The sequence below is a fragment of the Pseudorca crassidens genome, chromosome 10 (assembly GCF_039906515.1).
Source record: "Pseudorca crassidens isolate mPseCra1 chromosome 10, mPseCra1.hap1, whole genome shotgun sequence".
Lineage (NCBI taxonomy): Eukaryota > Metazoa > Chordata > Mammalia > Artiodactyla > Delphinidae > Pseudorca > Pseudorca crassidens.
The window spans coordinates 3,508,212-3,526,504 of record NC_090305.1 but is presented as its reverse complement, the minus strand read 5'-3'; the positions used below and the strand labels follow the sequence as shown (position 1 = coordinate 3,526,504).

The following is an 18,293-nucleotide window of genomic DNA, read 5'->3' as shown; positions in this document are numbered from 1 at the left end:
CCCTGTCCTTCCTCCAAGTTCCTGAACTCAAGTCTCCGCAGAGTAAGCGAGACCCGTCCCCTACAGACACCAGCGCTAAGTCGCGTGCATAGAGAGACATACTCCATAAGGACGAGAAAATCATCTTCCAACACAAATAATCAAAACAGAAGACAGTCCCTGTGTGTGTGAGGAATATTTTCCAGCAATCCCTGCTAATAAGGACACCCTGAGAAAAGGCATTTCTGTATCTTTTGTGATGAGAAAAATCTTAATTACAGCCCAAAGAACAAGGTACTCAAGAGGAATTAGACCAATGATCCCATACCTGGACCATACATTTAGAATCACCTGTGAAGCTTTTTAAAAATCCCAGTGGCCAAGGCACACACCAGGCCGGTGACATGGGAATCTCTGGAGGTGGGCTGCAGTGCACAGCCAAAGTTGGGAACCACAGAATTAGGGATTATTCTAAAGATACCGTCCAGAGCAGAGTCAATCTGAGCATGACTGTGGGCCCTTGATACGCTGGGACCTTTGTCTAAATCTCACACCCAGCTATGACAGTGGATGGTACAAGCCACTCACCCTCTACCTTAGGAGGGGCTCGGGGCCATGCACACACAGCCCTCCCCTTAAAATGCAGCACAGACAAGGTCGCCCATCCAGAGGGCCTGCCGGGATGAGCAGGGTCCAGGAGACCCTCGGTCTGTATCTGCAGGGGGCACCTCCCTGGCAGCAATGTGAGGGGCTCCGGAGACGGGCTGGGACATGAGCTGACACACGGGCCCAGCTGAGCCAGTGTCCCCCGGGGAGCACGCTCTTTGCAGGATGCCGCAAAGTCCCTCATGACCCCTCTGTGAGGGAGGATGCAAACCCTCTTAGCAAAATACACACGAGGATTAAAGAAATGGGCACATTTTCTTGCTGTTGCTCCTCTATTGATAAAGATGGAAAATTCACTTTATCTGAATCTTTTTTAAACGTCCTCAGTGTTTACCATTGATACTCTCCAGGTTCCCCCCATTTAAGCTCGGCTTAGATAGTTTTGTTTGGTTTTATTTGAAAGCAAACTTCTGGCAGAGGTACGTAGAGCAGAGATATATACAAAACTCCAGCAGAATCAATTCGTATTTATTCAGAGCATTTAAAAGCAAAATTTGACCAAAGAACTCAAATAAAAAGAAAATCAAACATATTGCATACATCTTGAAAGATATTTTAAATAACAGAACATTTTAAAGCATAAATGTAGAAAGGCAGGGGAAAGACATACAGAGATATTCAACATGTAATATCTTCCTACAGAATGTGGATTTTTTTTAAGTGCACTTTTGTCCAAAAAGAAAAAAAGGAAAAAGAAACACCAAGCCCTGAATCTAATATGCTTACCAACATGAACTGTGGAGGCAGGTGGCCCGGGCCTGAACCCACACGCAGGGCCCTGGACCACGTCTCCGAGCCTCTGTGCCTCCTCTTATCTTTACATCAGAGGCTCTGGAGTCGGACTGCTGGGCTCAGATTCGGGTCTGCACATGAGCTGTGTGAGTGCATGTAACCTCCCCGCCCCTCTCTCCCTCCTCTGTGACACTGAAACAAGAACAGGACCTACCTCCAATCTGCAGAAACTGGAACCTCGTGCACAGCTGACGGGAATGCAAAACGGTGCAGCTGCTGTAGAAAACAGTCTGGCAGTTCCTAAAAATATTTAACATAGAATTACCATAAGATCCAGCGATTCCACTTCTGGGACTCTGCCCCAAAGAGCTGTGAGTAGATACTGGAACAGATATTTGCACACCCATGTTCACAGCAGCATATTCACAATAGCCAAAAGGTGGAAGCAGCCCAAGTGTCCACCAACAGAACAACGGATAAAATGTAGTACATACAGACAATGAAACATTATTCAGCCTTAAAAAGGAAGGAAATTCCGACACAGGCTTCAACATGGATGAACCTTGAAGATAACTATACCAAGTGAAATAAGCCAGTTATATAAAGACAAAATATTCTATGACTTCACGTATATGAGGTACTTAGAGCAGTCAAACTCATAGAAACCGAAAGAATGATGGTTACCAGGGGCTGCGGGGAGGCGGATGGGGAAGTAATGTTTAATGGGTACAGAGTTTCAGTTTGGGAAAATGAAAAAGTTCTGAGATGGAGGCAGGTAATGGTTTACCCAACAATGTGAATGTACTTAATGCCAGTGAACTGTATACTTAAAAAGGTTCAGATAGTAATTTTTATGTTTTGTATATTTTACCACAATAAAAGAATAAAAGTAAATAAGAAAACCTAGTCCCTATACCTCCTAGAGTTGCTGTAAGGATTGGATATGTGTGAAGTGTTTAGAGTACCTGGCAGGGAAGCCCTCCGTAAACACTAGCTACAGCTACTCTCTTATTGTCCTACCTTCGGAGCTCCCTCCAGGCCCCACTACCATGTTCTGCAGAAACAGATGCTCACTGACTAGATTTTGATCCCCCTCCTGGAGCTGTACAGCTTCTGCAATGAGACAGTTCCAGCCCTGGGCTTCCTTCCAGCATAAATGCTCTATTATTGGGACAAAACTTCCACTGCAATCAGATAAAGATGAAGAGACCACCTGGTTCCTGCAGAGTCTTCACACATAGAGCTGAGAAGACCACAACTAAAAAAAAAAAAAAAACTGATTTTATCATCTATTTCCTAAATGGTTTGTTAATAATCTTGCCTCAAAGATAGGTTCATAGGCTAATGCTATCATATAAGTCTGACAGTGGGGAAGAAAGGAAAAACGTTCCCCTACTATTCATAAATATTCTTTCACCTTTTATCACAATCGAGACTATTTTCCTTCTTTGCTTCATCATTTAAAAGTCCTTCTATTATGAAAATTTCCAAACATATACAAAAGCAGAGACCCGACTAGCCCTCATGTACCCAGCTTAAGAGCCAACTTCAACCTCTCTGACACTACCTACAACTCGACATTCTCGCCACCAAAAAACTAGAATAAAAACACCAGGGCAGGGCTTCCCTGGTGGCGCAGTGGTTGAGAGTCCGCCTGCCGATGCAGGGGACATGGGTTCGTGCCCCGGTCCAGGAAGGTCCCACGTGCCGCGGAGCGGCTGGGCCTGTGAGCCACGGCCGCTGAGCCTGCGCGTCTGGAGCCTGTGCTCCGCAACGGGAGAGGCCACAGCAGTGAGAGGCCCGCGTACCGCAAAAAAAAAAAAAAAAAAAAAAACCAGGGCAGCTACATTGAAGCAATGTTCTTTTCTAACAATCATCATCATCATCATCATCATCACCATCACTATTTTACTTTTAGAAGTTCTTTTTGGATATCTTCTCACCTGCTCTCCTTTTTTTCTTTGAAACTACAAATAATTTCCATACCTACTATGCCAAGGTTATTGTGAGGATGTAATACACACGAAAATGCAGAGCTTGGTGTCTGATGTGTATGAAGTTCCGGAGAAATCTTAGTTCTCTACGGACCACCACCCCACCCTTCTCTCCAAGACAACAGATACCAACCACCGCCACCCCTCTCACACACACGCTTCTCCATTAAAGAATGTCCTTGCTTGTCCCTCACTCCTCCCTTCCCTTCCCAAACACTGGTCCTTGCTTCCCTCCTGTCCCCTCGGCCTGCTTCGAAGCCAGGGATCCCAAACACAAATGCCTGACCACAAATCCAATCACCTAGAAGACCCCAAATATAAAGACAAGTACAGAAACTGGATAAACTGAACTGATCAATATATTTAACATTTAGGGTACCAGCCACTAAACTAAAAATTAAAAACATACCCAATCTAGTGCCTGTATATTATTTAACAGAAAAACCAGGCTAGACACTCATGGTAAAAACAGCACAAACTGGAATTCCTATGCAGGTCGTGTGTATGTGTGTGTATTTATATTTTAAACATTAAACCCTTTTTTGATGATCCAAGAAATTTTATCTGCTGATGAGATTCATTTCCTTGCAGTACTTTTCGCCAGTGGCAAACCTGCCACATCTAATTTGTTTTAAAAGGAATTCTAATCACCCAATCAATCATACTCTCGACCTTCAGCCTTCACAGTCACTTCGCTGTGGTCAAAATTGGCTCTAAAAACTCATGTTGTAACAGTTCTGTTGTCCTCAAGCTCCAAAACGCCAATGACAGGAATATAATTTGACCAAACCCTCTGGTAGAAGAAAAAACAGTATCTGAAGTTTCTAATTCGTCTTCTACCAAGATTCTTTAAATAAAAGTGAATGTCTAAGATATTATTAAGGAATAACTTTTCCTCTACTGGGGTTTAAAGACTTATAAATCATCCAAGTGTCTATGCAGTGAATCTGGTCTCTTCATTACAAAAATCACACGTCTCACTTTTGCTTTTAAATAACTTTTCTTATTGCAGAGATATAAGGACCAAGTAATAACCCTTCCAACGCTCCGACCTCCCCTCCTGGCACACGTCCAATCTCAAGCGCGCTGGCATACATCGTTCTGGCTTGGAAAGGCGTCCGCATTTGCTGCCTGCCCTTCCTGTCCCCATCCTCCCTCCTGGCTACCTGGCTTCTCGGGGCCTGGCACACAGCAGGTACTCAATACATGATGCTGCCGGGATCATTAAGAAAACTTCAGGGGTAATAGAGACAGAAGCTGCCACATCAAGTAGAGAAGCTGACTCGGGGTGGGGAGAAGAATGCGGTTATTTTAGACACACTGTTTGAGGGGCGGGCGGGACATGCAGATGGACACATTCAGTGATGTCCACCTCGGCGATGATGTCACACGGGGATGAAGCAGGTCAAGGAGGGAGGCCCTCTGCGGAAAGACTCCATCCGTGAGCAGAGAGCTCAGCTCTGAGCATCACCGAAGCTAAGGAAGAACCGCGTTTCAAGGTGGCTGAAAACACTGGTTGGGGTGTGAAACGCCACAGCTAAACTGAAGAGGATTAAAGACCGTAAATGAGGGGATGGGTGACTTAATCACTAGAAAGTTCTCCAACTTTGAGAAGCTGTTTCAGTGATGAATAAGATACATACTTATAACTATCTGCAAGAATCCCAAATAAAATGTAGGCAAACAGAAACCACTAAGGGAACACTATACCAAGGCCATGGCGGGGGGGGGGGGGGGTGGCCACCATGCACAGCACAAGGATAAATCAAGGCAGGAGATCCAGTCCTCTAATTGACCCCATGATCAAAGGAGAAAAAGCAAATGATCAGCCCCCAGATGCTTGACAAAACAGAACATTCACTCTTCATTAAGACAAACTCTTAATAAGATAGGAATAGATGACTATTGCCTGAATATGATCACAATATATCCACCAAAACTCCAGAATCATGATTTGAGAAACCACTATAGGCATTCCATGAAAGTCCAACTTCTGAATAGAGAAATGGGAATCAGCGAGTGACAGAAGGCTCCCCCAGATGGAATTAGAAATGCCTCTGGAAGGTATGAAAAGATGTTCAATCTCAAAGAAATGCCAATTAAAATGACGATTAGGTTTTAAAATATCTACAGATTGGGGAAGATCATGTTCTTTGATATCACAGTATTATGAGGGTCTAAGAAACAGGCATTGCTGGTAAAACTTCTATGGAAGGCAGTTTGACAATATCTAGCAACATTTAAAATACACACATTTAATTCAGCAATCCCACCTGTAGTGAATTAAATTTATAGATATACTTTTTTTTTTTTTTTTCCTGCGGTACGTGGGCCTCCCACGGTTGCAACCTCTCCCGCTGTGGCCTCTCCCATTGCGGAGCACAGGCTCCGGACGCGCAGGCTCAGCGGCCATGGCTCACGGGCCCAGCCGCTCCGCGGCATGTGGGATCCTCCCGGACTGGGGCACGAACCCGCGTCCCCTGAATCGGCAGGCGGACTCTCAACCACTGCGCCACCAGGGAAGCCCTAGATATACTTCTTATATGTGTGCAAAATGATGCATGAACAAGGGTATTCACTGAACAATTTGTAAGAGCCAAAGACAGGAAATACATTTCCATTAATCGGGGACTAGCTAAGTAAATTAAGAATAAGGCAGCACTACATGTATTGACATAGGATATCTCCAAGATATATTGTTAAATGATAAAAAAGAGGTGTTGATTGGCTGTGCATGGTAGCTACCATTTTTCAACAGGAATATAAATGTAGTTTACGCATATACACACGTATATAAGGAAGTGCAGACACGGTAGGAGCTGAGAGACAGAGACAGTTGAGAGGCTACTATTCATTACATGCTTTTATACCTTTCGATTTTATACGATGAGCATTACAACCTAGTGACTTGAGATCACTCTTGGCTTCCCCTTTCCTTCGTTCCCTCCATCCAGCCAATCGGTAGGGCCTGTGAATTCTGTCTTTACAACATCGCTGCCACTTCAGCCCTCCTTTCCACTCTCACCACAAGTGACATAATTTAGAGACCCTCAGTACCTTCCTCCAGGATAATTAAACAGCCTTTAACACCTTCCACTTCAAACAGTTGCCTCCTGATTCACCTTACGTGCAATGCCGGATTTACCTTCTAAAGCACACACTTACTAAGCTTCCGAAGGCCCGAATTCTGCTCGGCCTATCCAAGTGTCCCGCAGACCCCAATTCCCAGGGACCACACCCCACACTTGGGCTGAACAGAACTGCTGCCAGGGACTAGAACTACAGCTGTTTCCTCTCACCCTGAGCCTCAGCGCCCGGCGGTCTCCTCCCTCAGGAATGCTCCACGTGCACCGGCTGAGATGGGCTGTGGCCCCCAGCACCCACCGTGAAGGCCTTGCCCTCAGGACACTGCCCCTGACGTGCATCCGGGACATGACTACAGAACTGCACGTCTCTCTCAGGGGGGCCCCGACACGCCCACCTGCTTCCTTCTAAGCACCCACACCAGTGGTCAGTCTTCCCCTTGCAGCTGCCCCTCTGCTTCGTTCCTCGGGCTTCTGAGAACAGTGATGTACCCACAGCAATAAATAAAGAGCAAGTCATCTGGTGAGGGTAAGGCTTCCCTTCAGATTCCCCGGATTCCAATTGCTCATTAAAGGGCTAAAAAACCATCCTGAATCTGTAAGTTTAGATGTGCCCAGTGGTCACTATGATATTATACTAAGGTAGGAGGTACTAAAAATGCTAAGTAACTGTTTCTGATTCTTTTTGCCTTTCTCAATGGACACTGGTAAAAAGTTTGGAATCCCAAAGCACATAACACATATGCAAGAAAGTCCATCTTACCTGTCACTTAAAAGTCATTTTCTAGAGTTACTGTTTTTTTAAATGAGAGAAATGATCTTTCTCAGGGTGAGCATGTAAGGTTAGTGATGGCTGGGAGCAGGGACTAAATTGGGTGATTTTGGGTCCTTGACAAGAGGCGTCTACCACTTCCCAAGGTAAGGCAAATTATGCATTAGTTAGGTCAAGGTCATTTTAAAAGAGGCGATTCCTGTAGACACATAGGTGTCAGTAGTCCATATTAGTTTGGACAATAAGCATGGAAAAGAATTTTAAAATTCATCATTGGGGACAATTTGGGAAGATGAAAAAGTTCCAGAGAATGGATGGTGGTGATGGATACACACAATGTGAATGCATTAATGCCACAGAACTGCACACTTTAAAATGGTTTATGGTAAATCTTATTTTATATATATATGTGTGTTTATATATATGTATTTAATGCAACTTTTTAAAATCCACCATGAAGCATGAATTTAAACATTTTATTTTTAATACAGTAAAAGATACGACTACCAGTTCTTTTTCTTTCTCATTTCAAGACCCGCGACAATATGGAGAAAACATCAGCAGTTGAAATCTGACGGCGGCTCTAATAATGCGGTAATTATTCAAGTTTATCCTGATAATTCTTTTTATAATCCTACCTTCACTTGAAAAGCTCTTGGCCTTCAAGGTGAGGTCCATGCCATGCAGACAGAAGGCCACGGTTGCATAAGTACCAGCTGACTGAGGTTAGCCACAGAAGGCAGAAAGAAGGTTGAACTCAAACACCTCCAGGCCCTTGTTCCTGGATGAGTCCTCCCACAAACTACAGCCCAGGAGGGCTCTAGCCTATTGATACAATGCAATCAAAATAATTAAAATTAAAAAATAAAGAATGGAAGGAAAATGCAATGATAATCCGAAATCACAGAAGGTCACTGAGGACATAAGAGCTTCTGCTTCTCAAGGAGACCATAAAACACACCTATTACGCATCATAAAATGAGCTGAATGCAGGTCACTGCTTTTAGAAGGGCTTTTCAGCTGCAGAAATTACCTATGTTTAATGGGTTAGTATTCAGTGGTAATATTTTTCAATGCCAGAAGCTAATAAAATCACATCCTCTGGATCTGTGGTGTCTAATATAGTAGCAGCTAATCACAGGTGGCTATTTAAATTTAAATTAATTAAATAGATAAAAATCCAGCTCCTCGGTTGCACTAGCCACGTTTCCAGTGCTCAAGAGCCTCACGTGGGTGGTGGCTGCCACACTGGACAAAACAGGTAGAAACACTTCAGTCATCCCCGAAGGTCTACTGGACAGAGCTGCTCTAGGGTACTAAGTGTCTTTTCCTGAAGCCATCACAGCATTTCTGTTCGTTCACTCAACAAATGTTTGCTGAGCTCCTACTATGTAACAGGCACAGGGCTGGTTGTCGAGCATGGCAGTGAGTAAAACTAAGAATTTAAGTAGGAGATAAAGAGAAACCTCCAATATACGAATGGAGCCCTGATTTTTAGATAAAGATGAGCAGCCAGGGAAGGGCTGTCTGAGAAAGTAACGTTTAAGTCAACATTAGAAAGATAAGCCATTCAAAGAGACAAAATTTCCAAACAGAGGGACGGAAGCACCCATGTGCTCAGGTGGGGAGGGCTTAGCATGTTCCAGAAACTGATTTTCATGCATCTTGCAGCTGTCTCATTAAACTTGAAACACCAAGCAAAGCATTTAACTGACACCCAAATCTATTCCCATGGGGAAGTCAGACAACAGTCTGTTAATTATCCTCAGCCGTTCCCCTTCTCCCTCTAAATCACCTGCCTTTCTGTCAGTTCATTTCTTGAAGGACTGACTTCTGAGTAGGCAGGCAGAGAAAGCAATTAATTTTGTTACTTCTTAGCAGAGGAAATAGGGGCTTAGGCGAGGTTTCTGAGTGACTGTGGATTGTAACTGGCCGTGCTAACATGGCCACGGAGATGTTCTCATCACAGGTCGAGCAGTTTCCATCTGAGGGTGGTTGTCAGTATTCCTGCCGGGGCAAACCACTCACACCGACTTCGGACAGCAAGACCCAGCCGCTGGGCAGACAGCTCACTGGGTGGATGGCCTCTCCCTGGAAATGCAGCTGGGGGCCACGCGGCGGGGCACCACCGCCCCATCACTGCCCCACACACAGCGCACGAGGGAGACTGAACACACCCACTCGGGCCTTTGAAGCCTCTGCCCCACAACTCACTTGTGCCATTCACACACCTTGTCATTCTCCCGGCTTCTCCTCTTCCCGTCACCTTTGCAACCAGAGTGGCCGTGCCCCTCACAGCCCAGGCTCCTGTCCAGGGGCTGCACAAGGTCTGCAGGACGCACGCCCGGGCCTCTGCACACAGCCCTCTGGTGCACCCAAGGCAGCTGAAGACAGCATCCCTCCTCCTCTGCTCCAGCGGGAGCCAAGCCACCGAGGAAGCCCCTTCCCACCCTCTTTACTTCGGGGACAGAAAAACAGAACCTCTACTGCTGCAAAGAGCTGAAATGCTGGGATTGAAAAAAAAAGGCTGCACTCTCGCACCAAATTAATTAAGAGTCAAATGTGGAAATCATGCTTATCACGTCAGGTTTTGATTTTTCAGTCTTAATGAAGAAAAGGCCCATGCTAATAAACAGAAAACCCCGGTGAGGTGGAACAGTTATGAAAGACAGTGTTAAGGAAGGTACTTTAAGTCCACACATGCCATGGCATCCACTGGTAGAGACATTTCTGCCCAAACATATTTCAGTAACTAAGTATGCCATCAACATTTTGGGTAAAATCTTATAAAAACACTTCATTTTCCTACATTTTGCAGAAAGCATAAGCTTCGGATGTTTGAATACCATGTGAATGTAATACAAAAAAGGAAACAAACAAAAACCCACTGAAACCCACAAACCTGGCAGACCTAGTTCACTCAGGACACCACCACCACACCCTCCCTGCACACTCTCTTTTTCCAGAAAACCAAAGCAGAGTGTCTCAGGGTTAGGGTTAGGGTTAGCTGCTCTAACAAAAATACCACAGACCTGGTGGCTTATAAGCAACAAATACTTATTTCGCAGTTCTGGAGGCTGGGAAGTCCAAGATCAAGCCACCGGCAGATTTGGTGCCAGGTAAGAGCACACTTCCTGGATCTCAAGACTGTGTCCTCACATAGTGAGGGGTGAGGGAGCTCTCTGCGGTCCCTTTTACAAGGACATTAATCCCATCCTGGGGGCTCCACCCTTATGACCTGACCAACTCCCAAAGGCCAACCCAACACATCCCACTGGGGGTTAGGATCTCAACATATTTATCGGAATGGTGGGGAATGGGGGAATGGGGTGGGGAGGACCACAGCCATTCAGCTTACGGCACAAGTAATGAGAATATGTTCTTAATCTTGGAAATGTCCCTAGAAGTAAGGAGAGCACAGCCTATTTCAGTTCCAATTTGGACAGAAGAGAGGAGTTAAGTAGGAAAAAGCAATCTGGTCACAGGTCACACACCTGGGGCAGAGCCTGGCTGACCTCTGACCTTCCAGGGCTATGTTCATTACTTCACCCATTTCAGGATCATACTGCAATCGTTGAAAAAGGTCAGTAATCGAGGGTTGCTTATTTGAAGTTATAATTTAATTACAGATAAAGTGTAACTTTAGAGAAAATATTTGTAAAGAGTAGGCTTCTAGTCCAAATGGAGAGAGATATAAGATACCAACTCACAAGTACCCACTCTGCTCAACTTCCCTCATTTACTATGTGGAGCGATCCACAGTGGGCTGGGCACAAGGACAGCCCTTAAAGTGAAGGGTGGAAACTGACAATGTGATGTTGGGGTTTTACTGAAAAAAATATTTAAGTAACGCTGAGCAAGGGAAAAATGCCTTTCTTCCATATTACAAGTAAATTACGATATATAAATATTTAATTTTTAAAAGTCCATAAATATCTTTCAAATCTTAAACACGTTCACTTCTAAACATGGGATGTCTGATAATATGCCATTACAGAAAAACAAATTTTAGCTTTGGTGTTGCTAGCACCCTTTACACCCTAGAGAGGTTATTTGGGAAATCATCTGACTTTAAGAACAAATGTTTAAGGCATCTGGGAGTTAGTGGTCCTTAACTTTAGCAAGTTTTACTGCATCTTCTTTGCTTCTGAGCTGGTATCTTTCTGGTAAATAAAAAAATGTTTGTTGTAACTAAAAATAAAAAGTACCTACAGCCACCCATTTGGAACTGGTACCCATTTCTCTTTTCCTCAAAAGTATAATTGCAAAGTACAGTCTCCTGGCTTTCTCCTTCCCCCGCGGTATTCCGAGGGTGATTCAGGAGTATAGTGAGCCTGCATCTGAGAAGCACAGGGCATTTCACTTGAAGGTATAACTATGACACGTATTTGTCCCTGTGTTACTTGATGTATAGACAGGAATAGGTGGGCAGAGAGAGCCTTCCGGGTGCTCCCAGCCCACGGGGAGCCTGGACAAAGGGACATCTCCTGTCTCCTACTCCTGATGAGGAAGCCTTTCCCCTCCACCAGCCCATCACTCCCATAACGCTGGGCCTGCCTGCCCTGCTTTAAACCTCCTGAGCACAGCCTGTTTGGTCTTTCATGTGCCTTTGTTTTAGTATTTGTGCACATAGGCCTGTGCTCATCTAAGGGAATAAAATCAGTTTGATCTAGAGAGCAGCTTGAATTCTGGAACACCTTACAAGAACTGAAACTGATTTGCAAATATTCACCATGCACTTAGCAGAGGTGCCGGGGAAAAAAAAGAGTTAGCAAGAAGTCTCTGCCCTCCAAAATTTCAGGAGGCCAGCTTTGCAAGATTCCAAAAAGCCTTATGGGCATGACTGTGCCTTCACCAGTCACTCATCTTGGTGGCAGCACTGGGGCCAGAGGTTCTCAGTCATGGCTGAACATCAGAATGACCTGGGAAGCTACTCAGAGGTTTTTACTTGACAGCTGTGGGAGGAGTCCTGACATCAGCAGTGAGTCTGACATGCACCCCGGATCAAGAGCCACCACTCGGGGCTAACAGCTCGCAAATTCCCACCGCTGCTAAGGCCACAGGTTCTCAAACTGTCAGGGTTGTTCAACTCGGCCTTGAATTTCATGAAATATCTAGCGTCCTACCCATATATATATATATTTTTTGCGTTATGCTCCAAAAGATGACTTGTGTCATCTGAACTTCAACTAGTACATAACCCTGAGGGAAGCTATAAACACCTTTAGATAATCATTTTAAAAATTATTTCAATTTCCTCCACAAAATCACTTTTTTAAAAAAAAGAAATTTATTTATTTATGTGGCTGTGTCAGGTCTTAGTTGCGGCATGTGGGATCTTTTGTTGCGGCACGTGGGCTCTGTAGTTGAAGCACACGGATTCTACAGCGCAAGGGCTTAGTTGCCCCGCAGCATGTGGGATCTTAGTTCCCCGACCAGGGATCTAACCCGTGTCCCCTGCATTAGAAGGCGGATTCTTAACCACCAGACCACCAGGGAAGTCCCCAAAATCACTTTTATTACAAGTACTTCTTCATATGAAAATCTCATCCTTAATGAATTACAAAATGTTATTTTTCATTCAAAATCATCATTCAAAATGTTATTTGATAAACATACTAGTTTGCAAAAAATAAGAAGAAATACTGGCTCTTTTCAAAGGACTCTCCTGAAATTATCTTCACATCTTCCACAGAATGTTTTGCTAAGGCCAGTTCTGATAAGATATATATTCAGGCCTTTGTATATGCAAAATTAGATTTTGATTTATAGATTTACTGTTAGGGTTTGAAAGAATAAGGCACATATGTCAAAAGAAGATGGGCTGGATGGGGCAGGGAAAAGTCTTGGTGGAGGGTCAGCTGTCTCGTATTTCAAGATCAGGGACAGAATCAATGCTAAAAACTGCTTAAGGGGGAAAACGTTCAAGTACAGGATTTATTTTCCCTTAAGACGACGTTCTCCCTCAGTAAAACTGGCGGACAAGGAGAACTTTGCACACACCTGGCCCACGTTCATCTGAGCTGTTCCTGGAACACCGGGATGTGGGGACGGGAGGTGTTCTTCCTGAAGGTACTCACATCGTCCTGCTAAATGAGGGCAGTTCTGGGAAGAACCGGCAATGGGTCACGTGCACAGAGGCAGCAACATGGCTGGACCTTCTGTATTCCAGTCAGCTGTCTGACTTGGGCCGATGGCAGTGGTTCTCCATCCTGATGGCGCCCTGAAACCCCTGACACTTTTTAAAGACATTACTGCTGGGCCCCCAACCCAGAGCTTACGACTGCCTTGATGTGAGTGGAACCAGAACACTGGTATTTGTGAAAGGTTCTCAGGTGTGTGCTGTGAGGCCAGGGTAGAGGACCAGTGGGCTAATGAAACCAGTTCTCCATCTAGCAGCTACTGTGACCTGGGAACAACTAAAGGGACACAAGTTCAGTTGAAAACAGATCTGACCTCTTAGCCTAGTCTCCCTCCTAGACACAGGTAGGAGGGGAAGGCAGCTTTTGAGAGAGATGAGCTTGAACTTACAGACAGGCAGACAGAAGGCAAAGAACTAATTTGTTTAAAAAAAAATTCCTATAAGTGACATCTGATACACTTTATACAAACTCAGTTGTCAATTTTACTGCTGTTTCCCACAAGTAAGGCAATACTTAGTCTCCAAAGAACGGAGCTCCAATATCTGGTTACTTTCTAAAAGTCTCAAGGAAAAGACTTGAAGTATATTTGAAAAGAGCGTCTACAAAAATGTGAATCTCTCACATACACATGAGTAGACAACCTAAAAAAGGCACTAAGTCTTTTCCAAGAGATGTTAATAGAAAAAAAATGTAAATTTATCTTAAAAGACTAGAAAGCTAGTATAAAAATCAACATTTGAGATTCTCTGAATATTTGTAATATTTCCTATATAAAGAAGTTAGCTTTGGAAATAAGTGAGAATCTAACTTAAAATTCAAATATGACTAAAATTTACCCATGTTATCCAAGAAAACTTAATAAACTTCAAACTCCTGAAGCTGGCTCTGAAGACCTTCTGTGAAGCAGTGCAGCGTCACAGCCAGTACTACAGCTATAGACAGAACACACCCCAGGACCATGCCCACCCCCTCGGATTCCTACCTGTACAACTGGCTAAATAACCTAACCTCTCAGGTCCCTTCCTTAACGGGGGTAAGAGCTGTCCTATCATCTGTCCACTGAGATCTTATAACCTAGAAGAAATAGACAGGTTTCGAGAAACATACAGCCCACCAAAACTGAATCAAGAAGAAATAGACAATTTGAATTGACGGATCACTAGAAGTGAAATAGAACCCGTAATTAAAAAAAAACTCCCTGCAAAGAAAAGGACCAAATGGCTTCACTGGAGAATTCTACCACACATACAAAGAAGAACTTATACCCATCCTTCTCAAACTCTTCCACAAGACTGAAGAGGAGAGAACACTCCCAAAGTCATTCTATGAAGCCACCATCACCCCAAAACCAAAACCAGACAAAGACACTATCAAAAAAAAAAAATTACAGGCCAATATCTTTGATGAATATAGATGCAAAACTCCTCAACAATATACTAGTAAACCAAATCCAACAATACACAAAATGGATCATACACCACAACCAAGTTGGATTCACCCCAAGGTCACAAGGATGGTTCAACAATATGCAAATCAATGTGTTACACCACATCAACAGAAGACAAAAACCACATGATCATCTCAATAGATGCAGAAAAAGCATTTGATACAGTTCAACATCCATTCAAATACCCCCCAAAGTGCGTATACAGGGAACATATCTCAACATAATAAACTACTAACTCTTGGAAGACAGGATCAGTATTTGATGTGTAGCCCTCACGTAACCGCAGGAACTGGGACTTGAACCACCAGCTGGTCAACTACTTGTTGAATATGCAGACGTACAGAACCAGGATTTCAGCACTGCTAAAATAGAGGATTCCAAAAATAGGCTTTGAAATAAAAGTCTACCAACACCTGAAAACCTAATCTGTATTTCAATAGCTCAGATGGTAAGTTCTACTTCACTTGCATGAACTAGCCAATGCATCAAAGAAAAAAATGACTTATCCCCAGAACAGAGAAAACATCATTAAAATAAGCCAGGTAGGGACTTCCCTGGTGGTCCAGTGGGTAAAGCTCTGCGATCCCAATGCAGGGGGCCTGGGTTCAATCCCTGGTCGGAGAACTAGATCCCGCATCCATGCTGCAACTAAGAGTTTGCATGCCACAACTAAGGATCCCGCATGTCACAACTAAGACCCGGCACAGAAAATAAATATTTTAAAAATAAATAAATAAAATTTTAAAAAATAATAAAAATAAAGCAGGTACCGGGCTAATCACGTCTGCTCATCGATGGTCCCTCTCCCCACCACACAGCGTTCCCTGAATGGATCCTGCGCCCTCGTGCCTCCCTGCTTTGAATGTACACTACAACCTGTAACTCAACACATTCTCCATGTTCGCCCTCTGGCTCTTACTACTCATTGTGGAAATACCTTCTCTGATGGAATGCTTTCCCTTAAGATCAAAGTCCTAGTTGAATGTCCCTCCTCTGTACTCCCCTAACACTTCGTAATATTACCCCTATCATAGCACCTGTCAAAAATAAATTGTTACTTTGCTTATCTAGTTCACACTGTAACGCCACCATGTTGTATAATGTATGGCTCTTAGGAAGCGTTCACTCAGTGCTGAAGGAATGAATGAGGAAAGGGCCTTCAGTTCCCTGTTCATCTCTGAAAATGAGGGACCTGATGTACAAAGTCTCTTCCAGCTTCCTATTCTATTAGTGTGAAGGACTGATAAAACCAAATGACGATTATGTGTAATAAAGACTTAGATCCACATTTGGAGTCGAATAACTTCTAAATCGTAACATCACAAGTTGCTCACCTATGCAAGATTTCCTTTGCACATCGTTTTAATATTTAAGCTGCAAGACAATAAATTGCTGTTATACTGCTTGTTATGGTTGGAGAAATTTCTCTTCAAAAATCATTCAGTGCTCAACAGCAATCCTAATTTTAATATAAGGTAATGCATGACTTTACATAATGAACTATAGGAATTTCATAACTATGGATAGGTGGATATTAAAGAAATTTTTGCATTTTGAGGCCTAAATGGTAGTAAGTGGGTTACGCCTAGTTTATAGTCGTTATGTAAGAAAATACTCTGCCCAGAACAGAATGCATATTAAAGGACATATGAGTAAGGTCTATCCTCAGCTTCTGGCCCAATCCCACTTTCAACTTCAAATAGAGCTTTTCTTGAAAATAGTCATTGCTGCAATGAAGAAATAAAAAAACGGAGATTTAGCTTTGGAATGTGATTTTTTATTAGGCTTTTAAGGCAATGATATCCAACATACTGGCAAATTATTTCAAGTAAAATAATAAAAGTATTTTTTTGTGAGGACTTAGCTTAGAATCAACTGGGAAGCTACCATTTCTCTAACCTCAGCTATTCCTTGTACTAACAGATGCCTACACTACCCAAACAAACTAAACTTTCGATATTTATTTGGAAAGTTTTATTTGATTACAACAAAGTTAAAATCATTTAGATATGTTAATTGTATACATTAATGATTAAATTGCTTGATAATTAAACAAACAACTGTATATCGTAATTATTCCAACTTCATTTTCTAGATGAAAGCAAAATATAATAAAATAATGCAATCCCCACTGTTTTTAAACAAGCCAAAATAATTCTGTTTTTTCTTCTAACTTTGATAGCTTTCTCTGTTTGTAACTTGCGTTAACGCTGTAGTTTTCCTAGGTGCCACACACCTAATTTACATCATCTGCATTCAACCGTGTTTCATATTAAGAGAAAACAGTCCTGCATCTTTTTCTATAATAATGTACAAGACCCTTGGTCTTGAGTCCTTTGAGTAATACCAAAGGATAAACTCAAAATATTAAAAACCCTTTCAATAAACCTGAAGCAAGATTTGCCCAATGACCTGATCACCCTGCAGGAGTAACAGAAGTTTGGCTACTCTGTAAAAAGCCTTATTTGAGACGTATAGATGTATGAGACGTTAACAAAAATCGAACAGGAAACGTAAATGGATTTTCATAAAAGTATTTTGTCTTTCATGCCTTTAAAAAAAAATACCACTGCATTACAACAGATAACATAACAGATATAACAAGCACATGTGGATGCAAAGACCCGAGGTTACAAGTACGCTAAAGTGCAGTAAGGTCAGAGAAGTGTCTCCTGCCCTTAAAGTTCCTGAAAATACGAGGTTGCTTTGGCATAGAACAAGTTATCACTTCAAAACGAGACAAACTTAAAGAAAGGAAACACAACCAAAACTCAGTGGTTGGAAAAGAGATGGATGTGAACGCCCACTTGTTTCTTACGTATAAAGTTACCCCTCGCAGTGTTTTGGAGGAGAAAACGCTGGCTCTTCCCATTGTTGGTTACATACACAAAGATTCCAAAGACAAGACAAGTGCTTTGCAAACAAAGTAACTAGAACCAGCTCAGGCTTCCCCGCGCCGGGTCCTACGTTCCACGGTCAGAACCACCAACTGTATCCCCCCGGGTAACAAGGTGATTCAGAAAACCTGGCGTCTTCAGAGAAGGGAGAAAACTTAGCCGGGAAGAGAGGAGAAAACTTGCTCAGCTTCTTGCTGGGGTCTGAAACGATCCCAACAGAGTCCTTAAACCCCTCAGGTTTCCCCAATCAAGCACCCTCGCCTCCAACCTGGGCCACCCCAGATCTGACTATCAGACGACAGAAGTCTGCGGACGGACGGAGAGCTGACCACCCCACGAGAGGGACCTACGCGCGGCCGCGCCCACTCACCCGCCGCTCCCCGGGAGACGGGAGACCAGGCCGGGGTCCAAGTCCTGGGCGTGGCAGGCTCGCCCCTCTCCGGGCCCGGCTCCAGCTCACCTCGGCGCGGCCCGCCTGGGCGCCGCCATCTTGACCAGAAAGGGGGCCTCGCGCCGGAGGCCCCTGAGCGGGCGCCCTGAGCGAAGCCGGAGCGCCGGGGAGCCCCAGGTCGGCGCCCTG

The 18,293-nt window shown here is 43.7% G+C and overlaps 1 protein-coding gene across 7 annotated transcripts in view; it reads right to left on the bottom strand.

The window, feature by feature from the left end:
- Positions 1-18,236, bottom strand: part of FARS2 (phenylalanyl-tRNA synthetase 2, mitochondrial) — a 474,195-nt gene extending 455,959 nt beyond the window's left edge. For all 7 annotated transcript variants that reach the window (XM_067751902.1, XM_067751901.1, XM_067751900.1 and 4 more), the window contains exons 1-2: positions 18,084-18,236; positions 1,592-1,677 (exon numbers count right to left, since the gene is read on the bottom strand). The gene's annotated coding sequence lies outside the window, so the exon portion shown is untranslated. The remainder of the gene's footprint in view (positions 1-1,591; positions 1,678-18,083) is intronic.
- Between the last annotated feature and the right edge of the window lie 57 nt (positions 18,237-18,293).